A 25236-nucleotide genomic window follows, 5' to 3' on the forward strand; every position below is an offset into this window, starting at 1 on the left:
CCCAATTGATGCGTAGAAATTTTGCAAAAATTGAATCTGTCATTTATGCTATAAATCTCGAAGTTATATATGTATACTTCAATCCGCCAGAATAATATTTTGTCGAAGTCGTTTCCTCGTCTCCGATTTGTCATCCTTCTTCAATCCAATATCTCGTTGTTCCTTTCCCTGTGTGCTGACGCGCGCGCACGATTCAGAGCAGAAAACAGAAACGCGTCGTCGTTTCTCATGGTCGATGACATTCAGCGACGGGCAACGGAAAACACGCGATAAAACAATACGAGTTTCATTCTCACGCGCCGACTGCACGATTGTTCGTTATTCGGAATTGTAGCACGAATAACGTTGATCAATTTTACGCGCTGTTCTTTCTTTCTACTTTTCTGTGTACCCGGATCTAGCTCGTGACACCTGATTCAAACTTTGTCTAATCACGTGGCAAAAACGAACAATGAAGATAGGAACAATAAATAACATTCATGTAATATTTTGACATTAAAACTATCAAAGTCAAGATGATCAATTCAAAAAAATTCTAACTGTGTATTTTTTAGGATTTAACAAATTTTGAATAAAATATTTACTTTACTCAAAATCTTTCAAATCATTAATATGAACCAACATATTACATGTTTCGGGTAAATTTAAATTTGGTGAGCTAATAAACCGTTTTAGTTTATTATCAATTATCGACTACATCCAGGAAGAAGATATCTGTCATAAATTACATATATTCAGTATAAAAAAGATATATGATAAAAATATCGAAAGCTTGTTAGTGATAGCCTTGAATTATTAATTATAGTTAGTCATGGAATATTTTTGTGTTTTTTTTATATTAGTTTGACTTTGAAGAAAACATCATGAAAGTATCTGGAGAAATAAATTTAACAAGTAGACATTTTTTTAATGAATAGATTATTTGAATTGTTTAACAAAGAAATGATATGATAGTACCATTATAAGAATTGTTCGAATTGTTTTTACAAGCTTAGGATAACGAATCTGTTTAGTCATTGAAGTGCCTACATTGAATAACGTTATGAAAATTACTTAGATTATATAAATATATGTTCTCTCTCTCCCTCTCTCTTTCTCCCTCTGCATTAATTACCTGTGGTTAAGGTTTTATTTCAAAAAGTGGTGTTCATATGCACCAATCTAACATGTCTAACTTTATCTGCATTTCACTCGAAGACGTGATTTGCAAACAACCTTCGTATTCAGCGACCCGTCAGCTTTAATTACGTCTTTCTCTTTCTACGTCCTCAATCTTTTACTTCTACGTCCTAGGAACCTAACGCGTCCCGGAAAGCTGGCTGATTGTTCCCCGCTTGTTGGTTGCGTTTGTAACCAGCAATTTCCAGGCAGAACTGACTTTAACCGCCGCGTTAATAGTCTCTTACAGTTGAATATTACTGTTCGTGAAATAAATAAGATCATACTGGTCATGATCAAACTGGAAATTTCATTGAAAAATTAGAAAATTACCGATGAGTGATGAGTAGAGTATAAAGGATATATGTATATATAAAAAAGTATTACAATGCAAGTACTATAATGCAATTCATGTAATATAACTTCTGACCATTGAAATAGGATAATTTTTGACGGTTTTCAATACAAAAAAATATTGCTAGAAAATTCAAGAGATGTGAATATAGTTTATGTATATATGCATAATAGAAAGAGATTAGTGAAGGGATCGTGAAAGAAATTCATATGGAAACGATTGCTTATTTGCAAATTGCAATTCTCTTGAACCACCTGTAAGATATGTTTATCTTGCGTTTCATCAACTCGTATCAGTATCGTTGTCAACTGTTGATTCGTAGAAGAGATTAGAATCGACAATTTCTATAGATCGTAAAAGAAACTTGCTGCATCATCAATCGAAGAGATTCTGGTTAACATGCTTGCTTGTCATTAACCGCGCTCAATAATTGCATGCTGACTGACATTTCGACCTCTGCACTGTACATATATATAGTTATTCGACGCTATCACTTGTTCGTCACACTTGATATTTCCTATTCGTAGACCGGACATGCCTTAATAAATATCTAAAGCTGATCGAAAAACGATCTGCGGAATATACTTAGTATATTTTTACAATTATTGTAATATTTAAACTCTTCCCGTGCCATTTAGTTCGACGAAACTCGAGCCCAAGCGATAGCCATCGACGCGCGCTAAACAGACCAGACTGATGCTTGTAAACAGTAACTAACACTCAGTCACGATCGTAACGGGCAAAAAAACAGTCCGCGAGCTCGGCTTGTTATGTTTACGTTTGGCCCAAGTCTCTGGTCGCGAGTCAAACTCGCGATATTTATGTTTGGGCCAAAATCTTCATCGCGAGTATGACTCGCTAAAGCACAGGAAGACGTTAAATAGATAAAAGAGTAGTTGACAAGGACGACGTTAATCGAATGTTGTAAGAAAAATTCAATTACCTATGTAACAAACTATCAATCTTTATACGTTCATACATGAGATCATTCTCATGATTTATAAAAAATACAACGATCTGTAAAGCATACTGCTTTTTTATCATTTATCGCTACATATTAAGCTGAATCAAACGAGGGTTGAACTCAAACTTCCCCACGAGAAAGTTCAACGACCGACAGAACGATCCATCACTGTCTTCGGCGTTCCAGAAAAGTAATCGTTACACGTAAAACGTAACCCTGCTTTTGCGTCCAAGTGTACGCAGAACAATCCTTCATCAAGGTCACATACGATCAAAGGATATCCTTTGCCAGCGTAAATAACACCCTGCACCAAAAATTCGAGCGAACCGAGTCACTGGGCCACTTCCCGGACGCCAAGAACGCGTTGAAACGGCGAAAATGTCGGTTGCTGATATAACACCAAAGACTGAGAGTGCCAAGAGGAAAAACGACGACGAGATGTATGAAGAAGAAGAGGAGCGCGAGATGAAAGAGGAAGCAAAAGAAGAAGTAAAAGAGGGAAACCCGTTAGAACGGCTGACACGTTGTTACCGTGGCGTCTGTCTGCTCTCTGTTATTGGCTCGCAAACCGAGCTAATGAATGCATCGCCCACGGCCTGCTACAACTTGCTAAAACAATTTCAGCCCGTTCACTTATCCGGTTATGTGTGCGTGATTCGTGCAAGTTGGCCTTGGCCGCCCCAGGGCCAGCGGTATCGGTCGAAACGCTGCTGGTGAAATTAACCGCGATTCCGATAGCGACCAGCTGATGCGATGTCACGAAACCACGGATACTGTTAGCGGCGCATTAGCCGCTCGTTTTGCTCGCTAACAGCCAACCAACGCGTTAACAACGCGACTAAGCTTCCCAAGCTTCCAGTTACGACTGACCTTGCGTCCGGAGAACGCTAACGGGTCGACATGGCCCACCCATTGTTCGCGGTTTCTTTCACGAAATGATCAGGTTCTTGGTAAACGAGGATAATAAGGAGCGTTATAGAGTATTTTTAAGAAGCTTAGGTAATGAGGCTAGGATTTTTTAAATGATCAGCTTTTTGTGTTTAGAGAATGGGATGGTTTCATGCTTTTTTTATTACCGAGGAGTAGGTAGAACTTAAACGAGGAATATTGATCGGTTTGAATTCTTGGTAGTAACAAACGGTGTTTTATCGAAACCACTCAGCCTATTTCCATTCTGATGGTAAATGCCCGTTTTACGAGGCAATGTTGCTATGAAATAATAAAAAGTCTCTTCTAAAAAAGTTTCTATCTCTGGATGGTGGTTGCGGTTTGGAAAATGAATGGTATCGCACTATTATCATCGCTGTTCGTCGGTTTTCGAGCAATTTTGTTGCGACCATTGGGCATCCTTTAACGGAACTGCTAAAATAGCTCTACTCGCTAGATGAAGTCTATTTTAGTAAGAAACATTTCATAGAATTGGAGAATCTTCTTTCCGCAATAATTTAGAATATAGATAGTTTTTTATGATATCAGCTCCACAATGAACTTTAACTAACTGTTTTATAATACCAGTTTCACCATAAACTTTAGTTAATAATTCTTTTATGATACCAGTCCCACCATGAATATCGTTTTAAGAAAGAATACAAATTTTTTCAGAATCATCTTTTTATTTCTTTAATTGCAGTACCCGGTTAACTGATTTGTCATTTCAATAATTCGCGTAGACTGTTATCTCAATGACTGATTCCTAAATCGACGTGATTCCTAAAATTAACTGCAATGGATTGGTCAAGTGGTATTACAAGGATACTGTTACCGCGAACAGGCTGTCGCGTTCTTTGAGATAAACGCGCACGAGCGAACGACCCAGCATATCCTCATCCCCCGGTCGTTTCTGGGACGAGGACGTGGCCGACCTCGAAATCTCTTGAGGTAACGGAACGACCTTGCGCCTCGACGGCCAACACCAGCTGCTCGCCGATGACGGCCGCGCGAATCGAAGTGAACGGTCGATGTTGTTTCCCCTAGACACCAAGCATCATAAACGTCGCAAACCATGCCACGAGCTAACCTTCACATTAAGAAAGCATCAAGAAAGAATATGTATACTGTAAGAGCTTTGTGAGGTTTCTTCCGCAAATCTGTACCGGTCTTTCAAATTTCAAAACGTTTAAATAGAGATTTGTCTCATTTTTAAATATTAGGCTAGTACGAAATACTTTCTTTGTTTAGATAAGATGTAAGTTGAACATATATATTCCCTTTTTTTAATTAATCAAAGGAAATTTCGCATAATCCAATGTACTTTTCCAATAACTAGTTATATTCATTCTTTCAAATTTCTAAGAATTATCGGTTTTAAGTTCAAGACCTGTGACGTAGAATGTGTTTTCCAAAGTGGTTTTTCTTTGCGATTACGTGTTAAGTATCAAAGTTAATTGGAGAATCACTCGAGTTAAAATCCAGGTTCTTGACACGAACGAAAGTGACATAGGAAGAATGATGGGCGTGAAATAACCGCCTGAGGAAAAACAAGCCTCAGCTCTTTTTCTTTATACCGGCGTACATAACCATCAATCCTTACGCTGCTTCTCAGTACATTAAGAGTTACTTTCCCAAGAGGCCGGCGTATTAACGACCATTCGATCTCAAGATCATCCTTGTGCGATACAACCGAATAGACACCTTGTGGCTCGATCACAGGTACCAATCAAAACTTCGAAACTACCGATATTCGACGTAAAGTATCTAGGAAACGAAACACGGATCTCCCTGGAGGAACGTTACGAAACCAGCTTCCCAGGGAGTATGATCAATGGATCTCGCGTGTCTAGCTTCCACGACCAAAATCGGTCCGCGAGCGGCGTCCGTAATTCCGTTAAATGCACGACCAGCGCATTATTCAAATTTCATCGCGTTCCGCACGTGTACACGTGTATACATATTCTTGGCCACAGATACGAGCGACCCCTCGAATTACAATATTCGCGAGCTGAGATTCGTCTTCGCGCGACGCTGCACGGAAATCACGGGTAGATCGTTAGATGAATCACCGAGTAGTGGTCACGATGGATCCATGGCACGGGACGAAGTAGAAAAACGGCGATCGGCATGCAAATACGAAAGTGAGAGGGCCTGGACTGTATAAAACGAGACGGGCGAGAGTGTTTCCTGTTTGCGAAGCATCGCGCTGAAGAAAATGGTGGGTGGCAATGCCTGTCCCATACCGTTAAGGTCAACGTACAAACACAATCAACGGCTTCCCTCTTGCATAATTCTTAGAAGCGATATAGGCAGGTCGTAAAATCGATCAGAAGCTAGAATTTGTATGTTATGTATTTGAGGGATATTAAGGAACCTGAAACTTTGTTTAAGGTTGTGGTGAAATTTACGTATTGGTTTATATAATAACGAGACGAATTGATGCTTGTGCCGTCAAATGTATTGTAGTATCGTGGACGAAGGGCCTAAGAGATATCGGGTGAACCATAAACATTGTCACGAGAAAGCCTAACTGCCGACAGGCCATCAATGATCGTCGGTCCTTAAATCGAATAGTTACGCGGAAGAAAGGCCTACGTGACTCTGGCCACGAACGGTTGCGGAATACGTGCGTGGTGGGGCTATTAGGAAAGACAAAAGGACGCTAAGGGAGAAAGACGAATTAACAGCCAGTGTGAGTTGAGAAGTCAGAATGTTGTCAGCGTTGTCGAGAGAGTATAATCCGCGTGAAAGAGAGCGTTAGAACCGTGGTGACGAGAGTTGTAAATTAACTATTTAGTTGTCTTATTTATAGCACATTACTGTATTTAGTTCACGTTAAATAACCATCGTTTCCTGTTTAACCAACACCTGTTTAGTCCATAATAAATAAATAATAAATAAAATCCTATAGTATTTAAAAGTATTTTTAAATATATAATACAGAATATAGAGTCAATTGTTGTTCGCTCAAAGTCACTCGCTATAAGAATGCTCGCTACTTGTACGCTGGGTATTGCTTACGTTCGCTCGATACTAACTGTCCTAAAGATCGTGTTCGTTTATTTATACTGGTCGGAGGAATGTTTAAATTTGACTTCGGTTAACTGTTGCACGTAGCGACGATATTCTTTCGTCCGGAGTTTGTTTATCGTTACGTTTCGGTCGTCAAGACGGTGTCAATGTCCCGAGGCAAAACAACAACATGAGTCACTCTCGATTCGCATCGTCTTCTAATTCGCGTGCCGCTACAAAATCATACAATGTGAATTTAGAACTCGTTCCTTTATACCAGAATAGAATCCTGATTATCAGAATACCATTTAACGGAACCGATCGATTGTCAGAGTATCATCTAATAGATTTGAGGATGATTTCTTGTAACAGACACATTCAATATTCTCCCTCTTCTATGTTGTATGTGAAACGATATAGCGAGGTCGTCAAATCGATCAGAAGCTGCAATTTAATGTTTCGAGGCCCGAACCAAGGTGATTTAAGACGATTTGAGAGATATTAAGAACATAGATCTTGTTTAGGATCATATAATGTTAATTAACACGTTGACGCCGGCGTGTGTCGCGACCGGCTCAGTTCAAAACCGGAGATAAAGATGTGGCGGCACTCGGCAACAATATATATCGCCGAAGCGAAGTGCCTAATGAACCCTCAATATCTCAACGGTGCTTCCGCCGAATATTCCGCCTAACAAACTCGAGGACAGTGGGGATATTGAGGGGTGACAAAAGGAAAATAACCGAATCCGATCGGAAGTCGAATCTTAAAAAGTCACGCTTAGAGCTCGGAAGCAAATTGTAAACCAGGTGTTAGAAAAAAAATAAAGTTCCTTTTTTTATTTTTCATCTTAAATTTATTTTTTTATTTTTTTTTTTTTTTTGTGTTATTTTACGTGACACGTGCATCATCGGCGGGTCACACGTGTCTGTCCCGTGAGGCGGCTTGCACTACCGATGGGTCACTCGAGTTTGTTCCGTGGGGCGTCGTGCATCGCGATGGGTCACACATATATTTCACAAAATAGGTAGTACAAAATAGGTTTATATTATTTTATCTCAACATTATAACATACCTGTGATTTTTGGAAGTAGCTAGCATACATACTGGCCTTTTGTCAGTCCATTTTAAATATTTACCCTAACATTATTTTCGTCGTGCGTGTTCCTTACGCGCGCCGTCGTTCTCCGACGAACACGCATGACTATTTTTTTTTCCTGTACGGAATTGAAAATTTTTTTGATTCGCGCTATGAACGTTTCTTATAGGAAAGTGTTCACAGAATTGCGTGCGATGGTCAGAATTCGCGTCAGTCTACTTTTTGAGAAAAATCGGAAAGAGTATAAAATTAGAGCCAAAGCTGGTCCCGTCAGCTTTATTTAACATTTTTAGATATATGCAAATTGATATTGTCAAACTATTGTATATCAATGTATGGTGGCACGTAAACTTGAGACTTGGATTATAAAAGAAAAGAAGGTTGAGTCGTAACCCAACCATTAACTTTCTTTTATCGAACTTTATTATGAATACAATGGTTTTACAGAGGTAGAATGATACTAAATCTGAAAAAGGCTAAACAAAAACTGCCCTAGCTGGCTGAAGTCTCGGCGTATATGTTTTGGTTTGGGTCGAGAGTCGATGTCTTACCTCTGGTGTAAATTAAGATGTAGTTGATGTCACGCACGCGACGACGAAACTTTCCGACGACTTCGCGACACTTGGCAACAATGTATATCGCCGAAGCGTAGTGTCTAATGAGCCAGCAATATCGCAACGGTCCTTCCGCCAAATGTTCAAGAAAAAGGAGTGCGTGGCAACAGTCACGGACAACACAAACAAACGCGTGGATAGTGGGGATATTGAAGGGCGACGAAAAATAATATTCTTTCCGTTCTGAACAGCGTAGTGCGAAGGGTCTACAGTAGCAGCGATGCAAACACATTCGAGAAGCGTGATTGTTAATTGTTGATCGTTAATCGTTGATTGTTGACTGTTAATTGTTTAATAAACTTTTTTGTTGAACATCGAGGGTATTTATAGGGGCACTTACATGCAACACCACCTCAAATGTATTAGTTGAAGTTCACGGAATTCATGAACCTAACAGGAATCGTATAGCTTTTGTAATTTTGCTATAAATTGAGATCAAAGTTGAAAAATTGCGGTCGTGTCGAAGCAGACTGTGCATTCGGGCACCCCCTCACAGAGAAAACCATGAATATCGGCGCCGGCGTCAACGTGTTAAGATCCACATAGTTTTTCCTTTGTAGCAGAGCAGGACGTTATCAGAATACCATTTAACGAAACGATAGACTGTCATGGCATCGTTTAGTGAAATTTAGGGATACTCACTTATAAAAAGGAAGAAATTGTTTCATTTTGATTCAACAATTGCTATTTTTGTTTAATATCGATATTCGTAATATAATCTAAGACGAATGATTGCATATGATAATAAAGTTGTACGATTGTCTAAACAGTGTGAATCATAATTATTTCGGATAACTGAGATTCGACTGGCATATCTAACAGAATTCGCTACTTTACCTCTGTAAAAGAGAACAATCGTAGTTCCTTTGTAACTTACATTCAGAAAACTTCAGTTTTATCGTTGAACGCTAACGATGAGAAAAATTGATTTTCAAAAAATTTGTAGGAGTATTCGCATGCACCTATCAGTCTAATTATCGAATTAAGACCACAATTTCAACTAAGGCGTTCACTCTGTAATTAACATTCCTTGCCATAGATTTTTCTATATTCTTACTCTCATTAGGAATCGGCTCGCTAATTACGACGATAGTTATTCTTAGAGAATAAGATATAATGAACGTAATAATTGATAGGAATAATAGATAGAGAAAGTGTGAGGTGTAATCTATCGGTGATCAGCGAGGGAAGGTTCGTTCAAACAATAGCGCCAATTGTTTCCAAAGGAAGAGTTGATGAAGCGACTTGTCATGAATCGACACGAGCGTAGATGTAGATTGAAAATGTTGATAGGACATGTAACCGATATTTTGATAACTATCTACAAGAATATTTTAAGATAAATTAAAGTAGTTATTTATAGAGCGTATAATTTAACGTATCGAAACACTGTGTCCTCCCACGCATGTCCGCGTTCTTGGTGCAACACGATGATCCGATGAAAAGAAGTAGATCGAAAGATCCGGCGGCGAACTGCCCGCGGAATTGCCGTAATGACACGAGCGCGGTCGCGACGAATCGATCGGAGCCGAGTCTCGTTTAATCTCTGGGAACGCGTTAAATTCAACTTCTAACTATAGTGATATTACAGCATCAGCATGAATTTCCATACTGTAGAGAGAGAAACACCCTATGTCATTGTATATCATTTGAAAATACCTGTGTCCCATTAGTATCATATAATACTAAACTATATTTCACCGTATAGCGTATCAAGAAAATACCATTCCATCCGAACGAGCATTCTACGTTGTACCGCAAATTACAACTATTCTTCAGGAAATCTTTAAGCCGATCGTCGATCCCCGCTACAATTATCGTATTAAACGAAACTGTGTATCGATCGGCGTATTAGCATTACAATGTATCATTAGGATGAGTGGCGCGTTATTCGAATAATTTTCATGTTCGATGCGTTACCACGGCCCGGTTAGAAATTTCCTGGAATTATTCTCGATCTCACGGTAATCGTTAAGGTTTAACGAGCATCGATACTAGTACGCGAACGTTTTCGGAGAGCCAGAATGTCTCTATTAAAATTCCACCATTGTTCTTTACGAGCAACCAGACCTGGATGCTTCGGTGCGTGAACAGTGAACACACTCGACCCCGTACTTACTCGCTTCCTTGCCGTACGATCCGCAATGTCACAGAATACTACAATATAATACATAACGATTATTGTCTGCCGTCTGTTCATCCCTCTTCCTATTATTACACGTCCTTATAGATATGATCATTCCATACTATTCGATAGAATTCCAGATATTTAACGATTTTTGTGTTGGCTGGAGTTTGAGGTAGGCTCCTTTTTCGAAAGGACAATTTTTTATTACGAGGAAGATATTACGAAGAAATCCTATGCAATGCATTTTCTGATGAATAACATTTTGACGAATAGGATAGTCAGATATACAGACTCTTATGAGAGTAGCTACATCGTTCTTGAGATGTTTCATTCGTCAGACAGTTTGTCACAACATATACACTGTAATCATATCCTTATTGGTCGTTCAGTTCCAAGATAAAAGATAGTAGAGAATGCCACGCACGTTCTCTTTCTTAGACTAATAAATTTCATTTTCGCACTTAAGGGAAATATTTTATTGGTATTTCTTTGGCATATCTAATTTATTAGAATGACTAAGTAATAACCTTTTCGCATTGGAGTCATTTTAAGTAGAATAAAATTTCTTCGATACTATGACGAACTTAATAACTAATGATATTAATGGATTTACGGAAATATGTCATTTGTTTCTTAAGAATTCAATAATAATCATGTACTTATGTAATGAAATTAAGAAGTTGAAAAAGGTGGAGTTGCATCAGTTTGTCTTCTAAGAGCCTCAACAGTCATCAGTCGCCTCGAGGCATTTCATGATACACAATCGATTGCTTTGGTGCGTTATGGAAAAGTTACACGTATCGAGTGTTGTATTGCGATTGTTCAAGCGTATTTATACAAGGTCCCGTTACAATTTACTGTTCCGACAGTCTTATTTATTTCATGTCAAAGCACTTCTCGCATTCCATTAGGGAAAATCCGCGGTACACAATAGAAGCTAATGCGCGGACGGTTCACCGGATAATTTCATAAATTAAACATTTCTCCCAGCCGGTAAACGAACAAAGAATCGATGTCTCGTTAGGGAGCAGCGTGCGAGTGCTTAGGTATACGTATTCCGTAACGGGAACCACTGTACGGTGTCCCAACGAAAAATTCGTTGATCTTTATCCATAGAAACGAGTAAGAGTGGAAACCGGCAAGTCGCAGAATGGGACGAGAATTCCCAGGCTGGTTTCAATGAGGTTCGCCCCTCGTGCGACTTTCGCGATTTGTTCATTTCTGTCCCGTTGCTGTAACTGTTGTTCTTTGGATTTTCGTTTGTCAAATTACGTTGGGTGTACACATTGCAAAATTGAAAAGAAATAACATAGAAGTGGATAGAAGAAGATGAAAAAGATTGATGTGCAATCGCCAATCGTATGATTGAATACAAGAATTCTTCTGTATGTAAGATTCCAGAGAGCAGACTCTTCCTCTAGAGCGATTATCCTTACAGAAGGTGCTTCTGTGTTCGAGCGACATTGTTTTGGTGACACTATAAACATTTGCAAAGGAGACACCGACCATTAAAGGTCCGTTCTGTAGATTGGAAATGTTAAGGTACGTCCTCACTAGCTCTCGCGAACAGATTACATATTGCTCGTGGATATGTTCATGAAATATAGTTCTTTGAAGCATTTATGCCAAAGCTCTTGTGAACACGATAGAGTGTATACGATATGAGATATAGATATGGAATATTTTCCTAGATTTCGAGAACTATCCGTAAGTTTAGTAGCGAAGAAGTCGTAAAATGGTCGTAAAATATTTCCGAACATCTTACGAGCGCTCCTCACAAACAGTTTGCTAATGAGTACACGCCAGTTTCCTCAATTTTTTATCGATCTTAATTTCGTTTCACTATACTTTTCAAACCTACATCCCATTTAAATTCGCTTAATTTTTATTTCAAATATAATCAAAAGGTCAATTTACTGTATCATTCACAACTGTAGATTACTCACTATTACCCACTATTAAAAATAACCATTCAAGTGCTACCAAACAATCTTCAAAAGTCAACATCTATTCAACCCTTCGATCTTGATTTTTCTATCAGATTATAGTTGCTTCTACGACCGCTCGTTAAATTGACCACGGGGCAGCATCTTTTACGACGATCGCTACTCCGAGAGCGGAAGATTCTTTGCTAGGACGAGGCTATCCCCAGTCGTTCTCTTGAGCCCTTTCGTTCATCCGCGAGCTTACGATGCCGACAGAGAGAGATCGGGCCTCCTTTTACGAGGGTCGAGAGCTTCCCTCGATTCCTCCTATTCGAGCTCGTGTCTTGCGGTTCTCCCATGGTGGAAAGCCGATCGTTAAACGACCGAACGATCGACCATCGTCCTCGCCATTATGTTCCACTGAGTAATTTTCGTCGCGCCGCGCCGCGCCGTCTCGATCGCAACGAATAAACCGTCCCCTTCGACACCCGCCCTCCATCTTTTCAATTTTACGACTGCTCTTTCATTTAGTCGTACGTTGTTTTCTCTTCGACTTCCTGGTTCCCCTAATAAACACGTGTGGCAGAAGAGAATTGAAAAGAGAAGGGAAACGCCCTGGTATTTTAGTTGGAGGAAATTGTGGTTGGGTTAGGTTTGCACAGTAAAATGCTAAGCAGTTTAATGCGTATCGTTAGGTTTCGCGGCGCCTGTGTTTGCTATAATAGAACGAACAGAGATAATCTGGATCGTGTTCCATGTTATCCAATGTTCGTCATTGTTACAGAAATAAAGAAAGCTCTGCTAAAACGTGGAGGTAATGGTCGTTGCGTGCAGTATCGTAAAACGCGAGCTACAGTTACGTAACTTACGCAGAAAAGGAGATCGAACGAAAGATCCTATCCAACAGGCAAATACTCTTTGTAGAACAGGTTGGCAAAAAGCGGAAGCAATTGGAACGTTTTGCGCGGTTTCGCGGCCGCGTCGCTTCCGGCCAATCGCTGCTCCCGAAGTTGCCGCGTAACCATTACATGCGTTATCGGTCTCTCAAAGGAAAGCAAAATGGAATTCCACGAAAAGAAACTAAGCAAGAACGTCTAAGAAGCTTTAATTGTTCCGCGATGTCGTGAATCCCTTAAATCATCGATCAAAAAATATATTAAGTATAAAAAGAAGAAATAAAACAATGTTTTCATTCAACATTCTTGGCGAGGAGTATTAAAGGCACAGAGAGGATGCAACTATGTCTTCCTGGTGAAAAATAGCATGGAGAATATCAAACAACCCCTGGATGATAGGGATCTGAATAAAAACAGCATATTTCCATAGAATTCAAGATCGATCTCCTTAATCTCCTCGACCGATCTTCGACACGGCGTGACCGTGCACAAGATCATCAGCTCGATCCCCTGTCGTCGTATACAAGACACATAGCGTAGAGGGGATGAAAATCACGGAATGGTAAACAGAATCGGATGATCGTAGGAAGCGGAAGTATGAATGTTGTAGATGGATCAGTTATAATCCTGTAGGTGGAACTTTATGCTGTGCCGGTTTTATGCGTGCAAATGCTGGTATGCATCGAGTTGGAAGGCCGAAGAAAAGGGAAAGAAAGAAGAGAAGGAAGACTGTTTTCCTATTATCCAACCACCGCCAGTTTCCAGGTATAACAGGCTACCGAGAATCAGTTCAGGAAGCAGCCCTCGCCGCGGGTCGCTTCTCCTTGCTCTCGCCGCTTCCGTGTTCCTCGCTCCCTTGTCCAAGTCTATGCACGATGTTTTTTCCACCCGTTTCTACTCTTCCATGCTCTGTCTGTACCATTTCGAAATTACGACACCACCGTGAATGCCAGTTATTACACCAGCCGGACTCTTTCAACGATTTTTTCCATCACGTTGGGAAGGTGAACTTAGACTCTATGTTGAAGAATATCTTGGGTAAGAAGAGAGAGCACTCGGTGTAAAACAATGATGATTTTGTTTTGTCGTGATGGATTCTGACTTTCAATGAGTTCTTGGAATTTATGACATACGAAGCTTGAAGCTTTCATGAAAACTTTTAAAGAACAACCTTACAGACTGAGCTTTTAACGTTGATATTGTACGAAGAGTTTCAAGTTTTCGAAGTTTTAAAGACAGCAGCTCTCAGAGATCCCAATTTCAACCCAGAGAATTCAACAACACAATTCGAGGTTTCAAAGCTGAAAATTAAGCTCATTTTAACAATACTCCATTGAATAAATCACTAATTAAATTGATATTAATGCGATAATATCATAAGATGAAATGCTAATAACAAGAGGTCACGTGTAACTACGTATCCCATGTAACTGCAGTGATAGAAAACTACACATAACTCGGACCAACCATACCAATCACCTCGCGTTCCTTCATCCACTATCTCAGACATGATCTCCACTATTAAATACAAAATGATCGACAAGTACACGGTTCCGCAGCATCGTTCCCATTATTTATCGCACCCGGTTCGACCGGTCACTGTTCCACTGTCACCCACGCAACAAGTGCATCCTACGCGCATTCCATTCGAGTTCGTGGTGTCAACAACAAACGGAAATGCTGGCTTCACCAATGGAAGACAACCGTTAGCTCTGGTCAAGTCACCGACAACCTTATTTCGATTCGATCATTCTGATCTAAGCGATTTATACTGTCACCATTGAAGTCCAAAAGCACTGATTGCTATAAGGTTAACCCTGTGGATATCTAGTTGGTTAATCGAATTGGTCAATGTCGATAGATAAACGATTCTTTAACAGTCACGCACGAGTTCATCGATCCTGGAATGATGGAAAAGAGAAAAAATGGTAGATGACTGGTTGCTCGAGCAAAGACCTGATTGTAATTACGACCGTGCAGAGTCATGCTCGCCAAGATGACACTCGATGCCGTTGTCCTTCCATGAGTACACGCGACCTGCCTTGAGAAACCTCCGGAATGTTCCGGAAGGACTGTCTTTTCTCTAGAATCCGTCAACTACTCCATTTATTTCGGGGCTGACAATTTCTTTGAAGCTATTTGGTGGTTTTCGTTTATCGATTGGACGTTTCGTGGAAGTTCGTTCGCTTCTTAATGAATGAATTACACGAGAATGAATTACGAGAACTGTAAGTGTTTATTGAACACTTGTTATAATTATACTTGATACAGTTGGTACGGTTTTATGTTTAGAATAATTAGAGGGATTTTAGTGACAAGTGTCACAGATTTTAAGGGTTCGAAAGAAATTGGAGATGGAGATAGGAAAAGTGGTCGCATTCGTGGGATTATGGAAGACATATAGCAATCTTAAAACGTTTAAGCAATTAAAAATATTTGTTCACACCAAAGGATAGAGACTCAGTTCCTCAGGAGATACAGAGCAAAAATATTTCAAGATTACAGTGATTCAAAGGAAAGTACATTACAACTTATACAGCTTCTGATATATTAGCCGAAAAGGAAATATTTGAAACTTTGACATTGTATCCACTTTTCTAACTAAATTGAAGGCAATATAAAAATTAATCAATGCGTTCAATTTGTATCTCAAATAAAGAGGAAATGACATTATCTTGGAAAACGTTATACAAAAATTCGTATATATCTACATTAATTGATATATCTCATTCTAAAGAAATTGACAATTAATGTTTCACGTTTCCGAACAATATCAGACTGTGTAACGTAGAAGTTGCCTAATGAGCGTTATAAATATTCATTAGGCAATTTCTAACAATTAACTTTATCTAAATACGTATACTCAAAATCTCAATCGCGTGCAACGTACGCGTTAACTACGGTTAGTTCACGATTTTTATCGAGTAGCTGGCGCACGAAGCGCGTAAACGATCGGAAATCATGACGGCAGGATGTATAAAGGAACCACCGGTAGGCTAGAATAATTACAAGGAGTATCTAAAATAACAGTGGTAGACAATAATCAGCAAGTTCTACTAACGTTTGTAATTGCAAACATCTCACTTCCCATTCTCGTCTTACATCCTCGTTCTTGATAGTTTTTCAACCTACCCGGAATCACGAAGCTACATTCCACCTCTTGTCGCTTTTATTTCATCAAGACTACGAAATGAAGTAGGAATCGCGTGGAAGATAATCTTTATATGTATATCTCAGTTCGAGATGACGTTCATGCGCTGAAAAAGCTGTGCCATTTAGAATGCAAGCGTCAGAAAGAGATTATTACGCGTGAAAGAAGAAACGTCGTAGAAGATCGATCATTACATCGGACCACACTTAAAGAATCAATGCTGTTTTCCTTTTTCCTCGCCTGATTATTTCGGTACAGAAGAATTCCATTTATCTGAATATTCAGGGAAACCCTATTTCACGTTTATTATACGCTTAAGATGTTGCATACTATTTTTTTTACCAAATATATAAATAAACTTAATCGTAACAATCGTGCCTCATTAAAATGCTAATGAAATTTCAAAATGTTTTATGTAACACATACAAGATGACCATAAAAGTTTTATATGCGAGTGTTCTAATATTTTTATGAATTAATATATAAACTAGTTCAAATAATAATTGATTATAAAAATTATAAGTTCGTATATCTGAAGTTGAGCATTATTTTGGTCCTGTAAAAAAGTGTGGATAAACGATACTCTACTACTGTATTGCAAATGATTATACTAGTTATACTTTTTAAATATAAAGTTTATAGTCATTGATCATCGAAAAGAAAACAGCAGAAAGAGAGAGGACAAGTTGAATAGATTGCAAGGAGAAAAAAAACGAATAAGATAAGTTCGTGCAATTAAACGCTTATGAGATTGCAAGGTATCCTCGTCATTATCATCAACGTGCACGTGGGCAAAGGCTCATGGTCAGGAGCAGCACCGTGGCGATTATGAGTTTTTCGTTCGTTTACACCGAACCATTATGTTAGCATGACATAATTTAGTACGTTTCGTCGTAACAGTTCCTAAGTGGTTCGCGCAGTTGGTTTCGTCGTACGCAGCGGGAAGAAACGTTAGTCGTGTCTGAAAATTGTCATGATTAATAAGGGCTTCCGTTTTTAGAGAACTGAAGCCACCTTTTTTTAACAACTCATCGTTCTTTGTTTTAAATTCTCGTTAAATATTTGAAAAAGTTATTATTTATTTGTATAAATTAAATACTTTTTAAATTATTCTTTATTTGTACATAAATTACATAAGTATAAAAAGTTCATGTTATGTTTCTATTGTCAAAAAAATACCAAGTACTAATATATGGCTGATGTACTACTATTGGATAGCATAGTAACACTACCAAGTTGTAACAATATTACATTGTCGCGACGTAACAAGCCAATTGTAGTTATCTAATCGTAGTCGTAGGGACCATTGTGAATTTTGTCGCCTTCTTACGATTTAACGGCACAGTCGAAGTTCCAGCTAGTTGAACATCGTAATAGGACCAGGCAAAAATTCATATCTCCTAACCCAAGTTCAGTGACAACTGGCCTTACGGTTCTTTTCACTCTCATCTACGACAGACAACGTGTCGTCTAATTCGTACTTCCGATACTTTCTCTTCCATCTACTTTTTTACAAATCTAAAATTATTAATGCAGCTTCCTTCCACATTTAAAACTTACTGTTTCAGATAAAAAATCCCATATTTTCTTTCTAACATTGAAAGTCTATTAAGTAATAATTTTTTAACTCCTTTAATTGTTTTAACCCCTAAACTTTTTGTTAAATTGCATTAGAATGAAAATTGAACAATTACGTCGCAAAAAATTCACTAATTATTAATATAGCGCAATGTATGTGTCAATAGAAGCGAATGTGTTAACTGCAACAGTTTGAAGCATAGCGGACGAACGATCAATACTCGACAAAATCCATAACCATTCCAAGAAGCAAATTAGCCGAATGTTTTCCGAGTTCAACGATCGTCGAGTATCTCCTTTCGTCACAGAATCTCGTACTAAGAGGACTCGTTCCACTGTTCTACGTCGAAAGAATGCCAATAAGCGTTCAATCGAGCTGGAGAGACCAAAGACCATCCAGAGAGCAGGATCGATTCTCTGTCGGTATCCAAGGAAGCAAATTAGTCGCGTTTTCTACGCCCGCTTCGATACTCTGCGTCGTGGTGCCGTACTTCAAAGTGAAATTATTAACGGAAATACTACGTGGATGGCTCGAGGACACGCCTGCAGTCATTTTCCATTGACGTCTATTCGAACGCAATCGAATCACGATTATTCGTAGATGTTGGTGCGTGTCAGTATTGTATGAGAACTTGAAACTTGCAGTATTCACAGCGATCATACTGCCAGAATGGTCAGGTTTTCTGTTATCTACCAGGGAATTCAGGAAGTGAAAGCGACAGACTTTGAGGGTGGTTTCTTTCAATATTGTGTGATAGTTTAGGGAATTCGAATGTCTGTCCAAGAGATAGAAAATATTTTTGTAAAAAGAGTGTGAACGAAGTTAGAGATGGATTATTGAATTTCCAAATACGTAGAATATTCATTCGTTATAATCACTTTTATTTAAGAAGTATTGGTAGTTCACAACACAAAGAATTGAATAGAAAAAACAAAAAAGATACAGAAACAATTTTTAAAATTCTTCTATATTTTCGCCTAGGTTAGACGTCTGTTCTCTTATAATATTTAGAAACTTGGGAAAACAAGCTGGCTATCATTATGCCCTGCTAATTTAAAGCAGTATCATTTTCTCATTCGGAAGTGCTATTTTCAACTGAAAAATGATTACTCAATTATATACCAGGAGACTTAAAATTTCCCATACAAGTTTGATTACGTTGTAAGAGAATATATTGTAATTTTTGTGAATGTGTTGTGTTCCTTTATTTAAGTACATACTAAGACACGATCCAAGAAGAAACTTTATGGTAAGACAAATATTAAAATGTCTAAAGCTTTCCAACAACTTCGGTCTTATTTTACTACACCTGTAGCGGCACATGAGCTAGAGGACAATTCAAACCATATTGTTGTCTTGCCTCGGAGTGTCAACATCGTCAGGACGTCCGTTTATAGACTCATTCCCTTCTTTAGAAAATTCCGAATTACATGTCCTCCCCGAGCTGTAAACCTAATGACTCCAAGGTCAAGTAAAACCCCCGGGAAAGGACCAGCCGGAAGGGCACGATGGAGGACAGTTCATCGACAGACATCGTACCGTACGGGTGAAATACTTTACTCCCAACAAGATCTTACCACCGCCGTGCATCACATCACACGTTACGTTTATACAAGTTCAACACAGTGCTGGATTACTCTGACACTCGATATATTAAAGCTCCTCCACTTTGAGCGTTAATTCATTCGAGGTACGCGACATCGACCGATCGATTTGACCTGACCGGCTGCTCTTTAGTCGATAATTCGCAACACATACATACTGCAATTATAAGTAAACTCCGGGCAAAACAATGTCACCGCTACGGGCAACCGCCAAACAAAAACGAATTAAAATTTTTCGGTATACCCTCGACCAATATAAATAAACGAACGCGATCGTAACGTGACCAGTTTATCAGTCTCAGTCTCGTTGTTTATACAACAAACTCAACACAGTGCTGGATTACTCTAACACTCGATATATTAAAGCTCCTCCACCTTGAGCGTTAATTCATTCGAGGTACGCGACATCGACCGATCGATTTGACCTGACCGGCTGCTCTTTAGTCGATAATTCGCAACACATACATACTGCAATTATAAGTAAACTCCGGGCTAAAACAATGTCACCGCTACGGGCAACCGTCAAACAAAGACGAATTAAAATTTTCCGGTATACCCTCGACCAGTATAAATAAACGAACGTGACCAGTTTATCAGTCTCAGTCTCGAGCGATCTTATTAGCGATCTATACACAGTGTTTAGCGAATCCGTTAGTACCGGGCGTCTTAGCGAATATTTTCTGTATTTATTAATTATTTTTAAATACATTTGAAGGTTTCAATATCGAGTAATCTCGTCATTTAAACCACACAACCATCCTCTACACACACATATGCATAGAATTTCATAATACCGATGTAAAATCTTTTTCATCCATACGACGCATTTCCTCGTGATCGAGGTCGTCTACCGAATAACTGCAAAGCGTCCCATCGATAATGATCCACTCGATCACACCACAACGGTCATAATAATTGAACCGCTAGTTCTGCATGCAACAGAGGCACGCGAAAAACAGCTTACACTATTTGCCGACAAATAGCCTGAGATGAAACCGAGGAACGTGGGTTGATAGGATTGGCCAAATGGTTCTAGTAGATTTTGATGGGACGATTGATCGACGTCGTTACGGGGAAGAATGACATAATAGTGTTTATCTGCGAATCTCTGGATCATTTGTTTGCAGTAAAAATCTAGCTTCTCTGTATAGAGATAATTGATTAGAATTATTTTCATTCGCACAGCGGGTGATATACATACAGATAAATTAATTATTGCGTGAAAAATCTTAGCTAAATGAAGTAATATATTCCATATGTATTTTTATTCTATAGTTAAGAGTTTATGATTTTGCAGTTAAGGAACACACTTTTTTGAATCGTATTCAAGCGTAACAATAACAGAAACTACCACTCAATAAAATGTCTAATACTAAAAATATCATTGACGTATCTTCCACTTATTAAGATACATAAATTTGAAATTCAACTTACTACAAATTACTTCTTCAACAGACACTGACTTTCTTTATATAATTGAAAAGTATACGTCTCTAAGGCGTATCGAAACGTATAGAAAATCAGAAAGTAAACAACGAATTACTACGACTGCTGTATATCTTCCCATATATTAGTTCTCGCGAGAGCCAAGAAATCACGATCTTGACGCCAGTTTCGCCCTCGCCATTTGCCCACTGGGGTCGCAAAGGTCGTGACTGTAACGCGCAGTTGCTCGGTCACGTTTGGCTATCGTTTCCCCGTTATATGCATATCAATTTAAGTCCACCTGCGGCCCAGGATCCATTGCGTTCAATTTATTATGATCCTGGTCCCAAGGAGTGGCCATGGTCGCATTTTCAGCGTGGGCGGAGATACGTTTGTTCATTTGGCGAAATGCTCGAATCCTGACACTCGATATTACGCGAAGTGCATGGTTGCGTTGTTTCTCACACAGAACGCTGTTCGCTAGATTCGAGACATTAAATCGAGCACTAGCAGCGATAAGTTGCGAGAAATGGCCAATGCATTTCGCTTGGTCGATTGGCTCGCTGTTCGGTTACTTGTGCCAGTGGAATGTGAATCACGTGGTGAGATTTGTTGAAAAGAGTACTTTATAGAAGACAAAGAATGGAGTAAATGGGAAAATGTTTTTGACGTTAATTAAGATTTGTTTGACAAGGAATGGGCCTGCGTTTGGTGGACTTCGGTTTTAATCTGCACATATGTAGAATATGGATGTTTATGGAAATTTACATTTTTATGAATACATCCAATTAAAATTATTTAATTAAAAGTTATCAAAGTAGAATGATCCATTCTTGCACCAATGTGATCCTGTGCATGTTAAATTATCCTACGATCAACTTCCACTTATCAATGTTTCCCTCTTGTAATTTCTAAAATTCACGATGCCATTTTGTTTATAATACTCGAACATTTTATATCATATTTTCCTTATACCTACGTGCAGTGATTATTATCCAGCATTACATGCCATGTCACTTCGATATCATCTTTACAATCGATACCCAAATATCGATATATTTTATCAAATAGAATTAATATTCAATATTATACTTCCCTTGTTAGAAGAAATTCAACTGTTTAATTGTATAAAATCATAAATAAAACTCTTCCACCGGAATGCAGTGATTGTAAGACAAGCTAGCTGGCTACTGTTTTCTGGAAAATATCTTAATAATTCCTGGAAAGGAAAGTCTCCCGGTTGTTTTTTAAAGTCTCTGGCAACAGAGTCAAGGAGGCTGTGTTTGTACGGATGCAACCGATAGAAATAGCGTACCGGTGATCGGTCAAGATTTGCACATTTTGCTGGCGGAATTGCAAGGCGAAACCGACCTATAAATACACGTTTCAACTGCCACTTAAGATTCCTAGCTGCCCTTTCTCTATCTTCCTCTTGGCTATTTCTCCACGTTCGAGTACAACGAATCGAGAGAGAGAACAGGAAGCACCAGGAAACTGTTCTCCAGAAACAATAGCAACCACGTAAAAGCTCCCCACGAGAGAATTAAGCGAGCAGCTCGCCGAGATTAATGGATGATTCTCGTAATTGGACGTAGCCACGAAAATCTAGCTGCAAGAACACGTATTTTACTTTGAAAATTCACTTTATCTCAATTTCTTTCACTCTGACTTGTAATTTCTTGCGAATAGCTCAGGCAAATTGTTTAATCAGTTTTTTCCTTCTTTATTATGTCGACTGATAGTGAACGAATAACCATATCAAAGATAAAACGAGGTATATGATTTACTAAAGTTAATGAACTGAAACAAAGATAAATGAGAAAAACTGGATCTCATCAAAGTGTTTGAAAGTTAAACCTGAAGCAACTTTAAGGAAACTGTTCAAATTGCCAATCTCATGAAAATAATAATTTTTTCACTTAAGTACTATTACGTACGATTTCCTTTCTGTTAAAAATAGATTACTATATATCTGACTAAAACTAATCTAATAAAAACTCAGTTTAATCAATTTTGTGATTACAAAATTCCTCATTAAGGAATAACACAGTTAACGAGTTAATTGACTAATAATCGTTTTGTATCGTCGCTACTTGCCGCTTTTTTATGTCATGCTACAGAAAAGAAAATCACTTATTATCTTAACACATCAAAGAGTTTGAATCGGTTCCAAGGAAAAAGCACAATGAAATTGTCTTCATGGTAAGAATCGATCAAGAAGAAAGGGAATCAAAACTACATTCTTCCGACCTTTTTACTTCGCTTCTTTCTTCGCTACAAGAATACGTAGGGTACCTGTCGCAGATTAGCAACAAGTTAATCATCTGGAACGCGCGATCAGAGCAAAAGCTGAAAACAAGAGCGTAAGAAAGAAATGTAGACAAAAGACGGGGACATCGTAGCCGGAAGACGTTGGATTTTTACGCGACTTTTGCGCGTTTTACGCTTCATGAAACAGCTCTTTCAGTATTTCAACGTAGCGTACACTGTGAATCAAGGAGACTCGTCCGTGTAATTCGCAATATGTCTATCGAACGACGTTCCATACACGTCCATTCGAGACGTGGTAGAAAAACGTACTTTTACTTCTGAAAAATGTCGTGTTTTTTATCTTCGTACTAGTACGCGTCGTTAACCAATCGTAAAAGGAGCAGAACTAGGGGCGTTTCCGTGTTTTTAAACGAGAAATCTGAATTACACGTCCTCGATCTCCCGTTGAGATTGATCAAGATATAATTCGTCACAGTAAGCGGGGAAGAAACTAGAGAAACATGATGTCCCTATCTGTAGGAAAACACGCATAACATCGCGAAGAATTGGAGCTCGTGCTAAACGAGCATACACCACTTATCGATATTTATCGCGGGCATCGTAAAAGCAGCGACTACATTCCACAGATGGCACCTTCTTCCGTGTCGGACGTGTTTTACGCTGAAAAATTCCGGCCTTTACGTCGAATTCAAGTCCATACGCGTTTCTCGTCTTATTTCTGCACACTCATAAAACCAAGAAGATTATACGCTCCGTAGAAGACGCGTGTGTTTTTGCCACCTCGAAAATGACATTGTGTCGATTGATACCCTCGTTTCTTCGCAGTTGTAAATCTGTTCGATTTACGACCGATCGGGGGCTGCAATCGAAATACGGGCTCGGTGGGTCGCAAGGAATTTTTACGGGAGCCAATTAGCCAGTTAGTAGTACTGGTCGACCGGAAGAACCGACCCCATTATAATTTCTGATCGTGGCTCAATCTGCAAGATCTCAGAGTGAGCTTCCGGGATTACGATCCCGCGTTGGTTGACAGGGACGTCATAGAAAGATATGGCGCTCGAGATAGGAGGTGGATACGAGCTGCAGAACTAGCTGTAAATTAACCGCACACCACGGACCCGATGTATTCGTCGCTTCGTGTTCTTCTTCCTCCGGCAAGTCCGTATCTGTGCGCATGTTACGTTGGACGGGTATAGCTCGTGTATCGAGCTGCGTATACCACGGAAGGACTGGAGAGTATCCTGTCACGATTTCAGATACCTCGTACGCAACCATCTAGCCGATCGTGCGCAGCATTTTTCTCGTGAGATTTGTATCGTTGCATGAATTCAAGGTTCCCGTATCTCTGTGTTACCTCCAAGTATTTTAGTGTTTAGTAAAGGACAGAAGATTTTTAGAATTTGTACATATGGAATTTCCGAAAATTAGAGAAACTACATTTTCTGTTATCTAGGGATGGTTTCTGTTTCATATCTTGTTCTTTGTTCTTTTGTATCTATATTTTGCCATTATCTTAATCAGAATTGTTCGACAATTTTCGATAAATTGCATTGTGTTCTATTATGAGTAGTTTTTAGTGAAAATTAATTAAATCATTGGTTTCTAAACGGTCTCTGACGTGTAAAAGGTTTGTATTGGATTTATTAATTTTATTGAAACTGTAGAAAAATCATTTGGCATATCCAGTTTGAAACCCTAGCAAGTTTCAGTAAAAGTCTGAATCCTTATCCTCTCTGTCATCAGGACACCAACTTTCTCTTTCGTTTCAATATTACGTATACTTTTCAATCAATCTACCTCAAACATCTCTAACAACTTTATCCATTTCTTCCTCTCTACAGTTTCATCCACATCCGCGCAATTATATCAAAGTTAATGCTTAACACATTACTTCAAAATAACTTCTTCTTCGCTTTAATCCTATTTTCTTCGTTCTAAATTTACTAATACATATTACAGTTTCCAAGCTTCTATATGAATGATCTAAATTAACCGATATTCAAGGCTGTAATTACTCGATACTTAGCGTGTTTGTATTTCACTTGGTTTCTCGCGGAACGTGTAACGCAACTTTCAGATGCTAATGATTCAATTTCTCAACGCGTATCACACGATCGTATATACA

At 38.9% G+C, this 25236-nt stretch overlaps 1 protein-coding gene and 1 long non-coding RNA gene across 2 annotated transcripts in view; one reads left to right on the top strand and one right to left on the bottom strand.

Moving 5' to 3' along the window:
• Positions 1 to 25236, bottom strand: part of LOC126869803 (uncharacterized) — a 93654-nt gene that overhangs the window by 65188 nt on the left and 3230 nt on the right. The gene's annotated exons all lie outside the window — the stretch shown is intronic.
• LOC126869838 (uncharacterized) overlaps positions 1 to 25236 on the top strand; it is a 67025-nt gene that overhangs the window by 1808 nt on the left and 39981 nt on the right. The gene's annotated exons all lie outside the window — the stretch shown is intronic.

The sequence above is a fragment of the Bombus huntii genome, chromosome 9 (genome assembly GCF_024542735.1).
Source record: "Bombus huntii isolate Logan2020A chromosome 9, iyBomHunt1.1, whole genome shotgun sequence".
Lineage (NCBI taxonomy): Eukaryota > Metazoa > Arthropoda > Insecta > Hymenoptera > Apidae > Bombus > Bombus huntii.